This window comes from Lampetra planeri, unplaced genomic scaffold (genome assembly GCF_965212315.1).
Source record: "Lampetra planeri unplaced genomic scaffold, kcLamPlan1.2.h2 scaffold_615, whole genome shotgun sequence".
NCBI classification, from domain to species: domain Eukaryota; kingdom Metazoa; phylum Chordata; class Hyperoartia; order Petromyzontiformes; family Petromyzontidae; genus Lampetra; species Lampetra planeri.
This window is the reverse complement of record NW_027615438.1, coordinates 37,145-43,016: the sequence shown is the minus strand read 5'-3', so window position 1 is coordinate 43,016 and position 5,872 is coordinate 37,145. Positions and strand designations below refer to the sequence as shown.

Sequence of the window (5,872 nt, the reverse complement as noted above, 5' to 3'; positions counted from 1 at the left end):
GGAGATCCCCCAGGACATCATTCGTCGTCTCATTAGGAGCATGCCCCGACATTGTCAGGCATGCGTACAAGCACGTGGGGGTCACAAAAACTACTGAGAAACATTTTGAGTTGCTACAATGACATTTTGGCAAAATGGACCAGTCTGCTGCATCATTTTTTCACTTTCATTTTTGGGGTGTCTTTGATTCCCCCCTCTATAGGGTGATCATTTTCATTTCTATCCAATTATGTGGCATCATTTTGTTACTAATACATCACCTACTCATTGTCAGGAAAGATATTCAAGATAATTTTTCCCCCCGTTTAGATCTGAAGTGTTCCCTTAATTTTTTTGAGCAGTGTATATGATCTGAAAATGTATTGGCTGTGTTTGTTCTCCTTTTCATGTGTAGAAATGCTCATTGTTTGGGGGTTATTTGATATATTGTCGCTAAAGTGGCTCCCCCCTTTCACTTTGCTCTGCTTATGTGGCTCTTGTATGAAAAATAGTGAGGATCACTGCTTTAGAACATCACCTCTGACCTCACGGGACAGGAGCTGCTGAGGGGACCCTCCTTCCTGTCCCCCTCTACACTTCACATTTCATACTAGATCCTCCCTGATGAGATCAGAAGACAAAACTGACTCTTCATACTGGAGCTAAATGAAATAGATATAACTTCAGTAATGAAGTTTGAACAAACATTGCAATGACGATCAAAGCTGCTTCCTTTCAAAGAACATCGACAACATTAGAGCAGTATAGAACAAACTTTCCCTGGAGTAAGGAACTCTTTTTATGTCCTTCAAGCTGGAGCTAACCCAGAAACCTAAGGAACACTGTTGGTCCTCTATAGTCTTCTTTTCTACCAACTGAGCTATTGAAGGCAGCGAACTGCTCATGTTAACATGTGAATATATTTTTAGTCTGAAATCACATTTCATAACACTGAAAAAGAACTCAGTGAACAATGAACTAAAACAACACAATGTTTTATTTGGATTTTTTTTATATTAAGATGTCAGTCTTTCTTACAGTTTCAAGTTAGTAGGTTACTAAGGATGGAGAGATTCACCAATTTGAGTCGGTGGTCCAATACAGATGTTTGCAATGTGACTGCACCAGTAGCTTCAATGTGCATCAGATACAGCTGCTGGGTAACTGCGCAATGTATCAGTAAAACCCATGGTTACATCGGTTTATACATAGTTTATCTCCTCTGCACCCGTGTTTTTGAGGCGCCTTGAATGCACCATCATCATCAAGGCATGGTTTCCACCACAGATACATCAAAGATGCAATAATAATCCATTTCTAATGGATAAAGCCTTGGCCTGGATGAGAGGTCATCAGGTGGGGCCCAGCCTTCTTTAAGTGTTTCGACCTTCAACCACAACACTCTCCAGCTGGTGGGTCGGCAGTGATTGGCCAAATCTCTGCCCCTCTCGTCCAGGTTTCCAGCTATTGTCCTCTCTTTTATGCCAGAGCCAACAGGAGGCTCTCTCTACCGCTTCTCCCAACCTACGAATGGCTGTTATCCTCAAGTGACCTCTCTCCCCGACCTTTGTCATCAGATTCCACACTGATTGGTCTGGAAATCCTTGACATCCAACTTCCACAGTCATCAGCCATGTTGTCCACCCCTTGTCCCGGCAGTCCTGGACAAGTTGTTGGTACTTAGTTTTCTACCTCTCTGCCACTTCCTCGCAGCCCTCCTCCCACGGGACAGTTCCACCCGGATGATTCTCGTTGTTCCATGTTTCTCTCAATATTTCCAGTAGTCTATGGCAGTGTTTCCCAACCCTGCGTCTACACACTGATTCAAACCCACAGCTTGTTTTCATACCAGTTTAGGGAAATCCTACCTTGAGCCAGACCTTGCAACCGTTTATGTATAAAAAAGGGTAGGGAATTACAAGCAGGAGCTTCTTGCTACTTCTTTCGGACAGTTAGATCTGCACCTCTTCCTTTTACTTTTGTTTTCATGACATTCAATTCAATACAATTCAACTTTATTTCTAAAGCCCAACATCACAATTTAAAATTTTCTCGATGGATGATCCACGCATTGCTACACCCTCTGTCCTAAACTCTCAATCAGGGTGAGGAAAAACTGCCCAAAGTGATGCCATTTTGAATTATTAATGGTGATGACATTACTAGTGTTTCCCAAAACTTGAAACACAGGTTTTAGATGTCCTACACATCTGACGGAAATGAACACTCATTGAAGCTCTGCAGAGGCCTGAAAACCAGTTGTGTAACACTGCCCTAGACTACTGAAGACAGAGAGAATTTGTTTATATACTTCACACTGACGGTCAATGCTGAAACCCGGGATTGAACCAGGGACCTTTAGATCTTCAGTCTAACGCTCTCCCAACTGAGCTATTTCAGCAAATACATCATGTCCCCTTTGCCAAGTCCACTTATGTGGGCAGAGTATGTTGTCTGTTACTTTTCCAGGAAAAAGCCAAAATGGGCCAAAATACGGGAAGAAATCTAACATATAACAAAGAACGTGAGAAAGAGGCATGACTTAAGACTGGATATGACCTGAGGTGTTACCATCGGAGTTACACCTGAGGTGAGGTGCAATCTTATACACGTTATTTTCATTTCATGTTTCATGAATAATCTAGCTTTTAGATGGTGAGTTGATGTTAGCTAATGCTAGCATCAAGTTACCGTTGACTCAAAAGTTGTTCATATAATGATAATCTACAAAATTCACTGTGATATATTTTCATCTGTTTGCACTGAGATCCAACAGCAGCTTTGTGTGTGTGTGTGTGTTTGACATTAATTAACCAATTAACCATTAATTGTAAATACATGTTCATTGACAATGAATGAATTACCTACAGTTGAAATGGTAAATGATTTCACTTTCACTAAATATCAAATAACTATTATTGGCCAGATCCGGCTCCTCCCCTCCTTTTATGTGGCCCTCGAGAACTTACTTTTTTTATAATTCTATGCTGCTGTTCTAAGTTCCAAGTGTTACCATTGTTGTTGCATTTGTTCCTTTTCGGTTTTATGTTGAAGTAGCTATGAAATAGAAAGAAAAGATGAAATATTGAAGATGGTCATGTGATCAATACACATTTAATTTGCCCACCTTGCTGGTGCCAATGCCTTCAGGCGTGTTGCTGGGAGGATATGATAGGACATATGTGAGGATCAAGCCACTGCAGCAAATAAGGAGGACTACCTGAACAGGTAAGGTGGATACAAATCATCACTTCACACAGAGATATAGTGCCCAACCTCATGTAAACTATTGTAACTTATTTTTATTTACTTTTCTTTGTTGACAGGAAACTTTTCCACTCCATTCAGCTGCAGGTGCTTTGTGATTGCAAAGGACGCTTCATTAATACATTCACAGGTATGGATGGAAATCAGTGTTGTACAACAAATATGTAACACTCATTTTCATCCAAGTAATGTTGTGAATAATGTTTTTTCTACAAATATGAAATTGGTTGCCCAGTCCAGTGGAAAATGTCAACATAATGCTAAAACAATAGGTTGTTGTGGCCGAGTGGTTAAGGCGATGGATTTGAAATCCATTGGGGTCTCCCTGCGCAGGTTCGAATCCTGTCAACAACGCTGCTTTTGGTGGTGGCTCTGGTGGAGTGCAGACACTGGCACTTCAAGTTACTTGTTACTGTTTTAAAATGTACTGATTAGTTGAAATTCGTAGTAAGATTCCTGAAACATTCAGAACTTGATATGGATGGTGTATACTATATTTTTTTCTGTGTTGCAATTCCAATGACACCCCACTAAATGTCGGATGCCCAACTAGATGTCCAGTTTTTATATAGTTCACCTTTCACCTTTAACTTTTCGGCCATTTGAGTGTGCATAGTTGTAGCAATAACCCAGTTTTTGTTCATGGGCAACAAAGGGGATCTTTTAGATTCAATGGATCATGTCTCTGCGCACAATGGAAACAGGCAACAAGCCTCAGGAGCTGAGGCTGGGACCCAATGATGCTGGATTCTGCATGTAACGTCTCCAAAGTGGGTTGTTCTCCAGATGTTTGGTCCTGCCGATAGCGCTTCCTGATCAGCGACTCAGTGCAACTCGCCAGTGGTTCCTTAGCTGGTGATTGGCTGATGGTGCTGGAGGCTTCAGATGCAGTTTGGACTGCAGGTGGCTCAGAGTTTGGGTCAAAAGTTCTGGGTAACGATCTGACAAAAATGATTCCTGGTTTGTGGAGAGGAATGAGAGTACAGAACTCTGGTAAAAGGACAAAGGAGTGCTCAAGGAAAAATGTTGGAAAAGCTCTGCTCTCAAGGGAAAAGGACTGCTCCGAAAATGATCTGCTCTGCTCGTAGGACAAAGGGTGTGCTGCCCTTTTATCATGAGAAGAGGTGGTTTCAGATCACTCATCACTATGCATGAATTGGTCAAGTGTCCAATCACACCTCAAGTAACAAGTTAGAGGAGGAGATACTAGTTGTAATTTACGACTGGCGGGCTCGGTGCCTGTACCAGCCCCCAGGAGACACACATCTGTGGTTTGGAGCCAACGATTAATCTTTTGTGTTAACGTTCTCCAAACACCATGACCCAATGTGTGAACTCTTGTAAACTACTGGCACAGAATGTATCATGAGGTTAAAGAATAGATATCCTAGTACAACTAGTATAACTAAGCATCATTACTTATCTAACAATAAGAAAGAATCAGGATCTGTGAGAAGATGACATATGAAATGGTTCAAGGATACTAGAATGAACATTCTAGAAGAAAGAACATTGAGAAAAGATGTATTGGCATTACACATTTCACACTGGTGAAGTCTGTAGTAAGGCATTAGAGTACGTCATCAGAAAAGGGGACATTGTTGAACAGCAAACATCAAAACGTCAGTGATTCTAATATCAACCTCAGGTAAACTGGTAGTAAAGAAGTAATGTTCTTCTATACGAGTATATAACATTACCATGAGACACATAATATGTTTAATACATTTGTTAGGTTACAAATGAAACAAAGGGATCTCAGAGTCTCAGTCCTGCTCAGGAATGCAGGAAAAGGTCTGGAGTTCAGTTTGGCCCCCAAAGAAGAGAGTGGGGCAGTTTGAGATTTGTGTCTTTAGAGTCATAAAATGGTTGGGGGGAGGAAGATTCTTCTCCCTGCAAGGTGTTTGTCTCATGACAGCTGTGACATCTTTATGGTTTGATGGCCAGAGAGTGAACTTAGAGGAAGGAGGCCCATAAGGAGGTTCCGTGTTGATGAGAAGTCAGCAGGGGTCATGCTGGTGTGACCTCAGATGGGCTGATTCACAAGTGGTGAGAAAGGAATGTGGAGGAATGATACCAAGCAGGGTGTCCGCTACACAAGCTACAGAACGTACAAATGAGCAATACCCCCAGAGTCTCCCAGGGGGTGAGAGACTTGATAGGATGGAGTCGGCTACGATAAGGACAGTGAGTGGAGTCGGCTACGATAAGGACAGTGACACAGACGCAGAAAAGGCTCAAACAAACCACCTTGACTGGGGAGGCATGGGAAGTGAAATGCAATTGCGGAAAGATCTGCAAAGGTGTCAGAGGGCTCAAAATCAGAGCAAGACCAAGGACAAAGCCAAGTGTGGACAAGGACGGACGCATGCACACCACACAGACGAGCGGACTGTTGAGATGCAGGAGAACCCTAGACAGGAAGTAAGCAACAGTCCTAGAGATCGCTCAGTGCCTGCAGTCTACCAAGAACACACAAGGACAACCTCAGATTCCATTCCAGAAAGCCCACTGCTGCCAACAAAGGAAAGAATCAAGTGGCCTAAGATGAGTGAGACCAAGGAGTGGTCAATGCTCGATGAAGATCTGGACATGGTGCTTGAAGCGGTTGAAGCAGGATCAGCAG

At 42.4% G+C, this 5,872-nt stretch overlaps 2 non-coding genes across 2 annotated transcripts; one reads left to right on the top strand and one right to left on the bottom strand.

Moving 5' to 3' along the window:
• Nucleotides 1-2,307: 2,307 nt before the first annotated feature.
• On the bottom strand, nucleotides 2,308-2,380 carry TRNAF-GAA (transfer RNA phenylalanine (anticodon GAA)). The gene has a single exon. It is a non-coding gene; the product is annotated as a tRNA-Phe (tRNA).
• Nucleotides 2,381-3,518: 1,138 nt separating this feature from the next.
• Nucleotides 3,519-3,600, top strand: TRNAS-UGA (transfer RNA serine (anticodon UGA)). The gene has a single exon. It is a non-coding gene; the product is annotated as a tRNA-Ser (tRNA).
• Nucleotides 3,601-5,872: the final 2,272 nt, after the last annotated feature.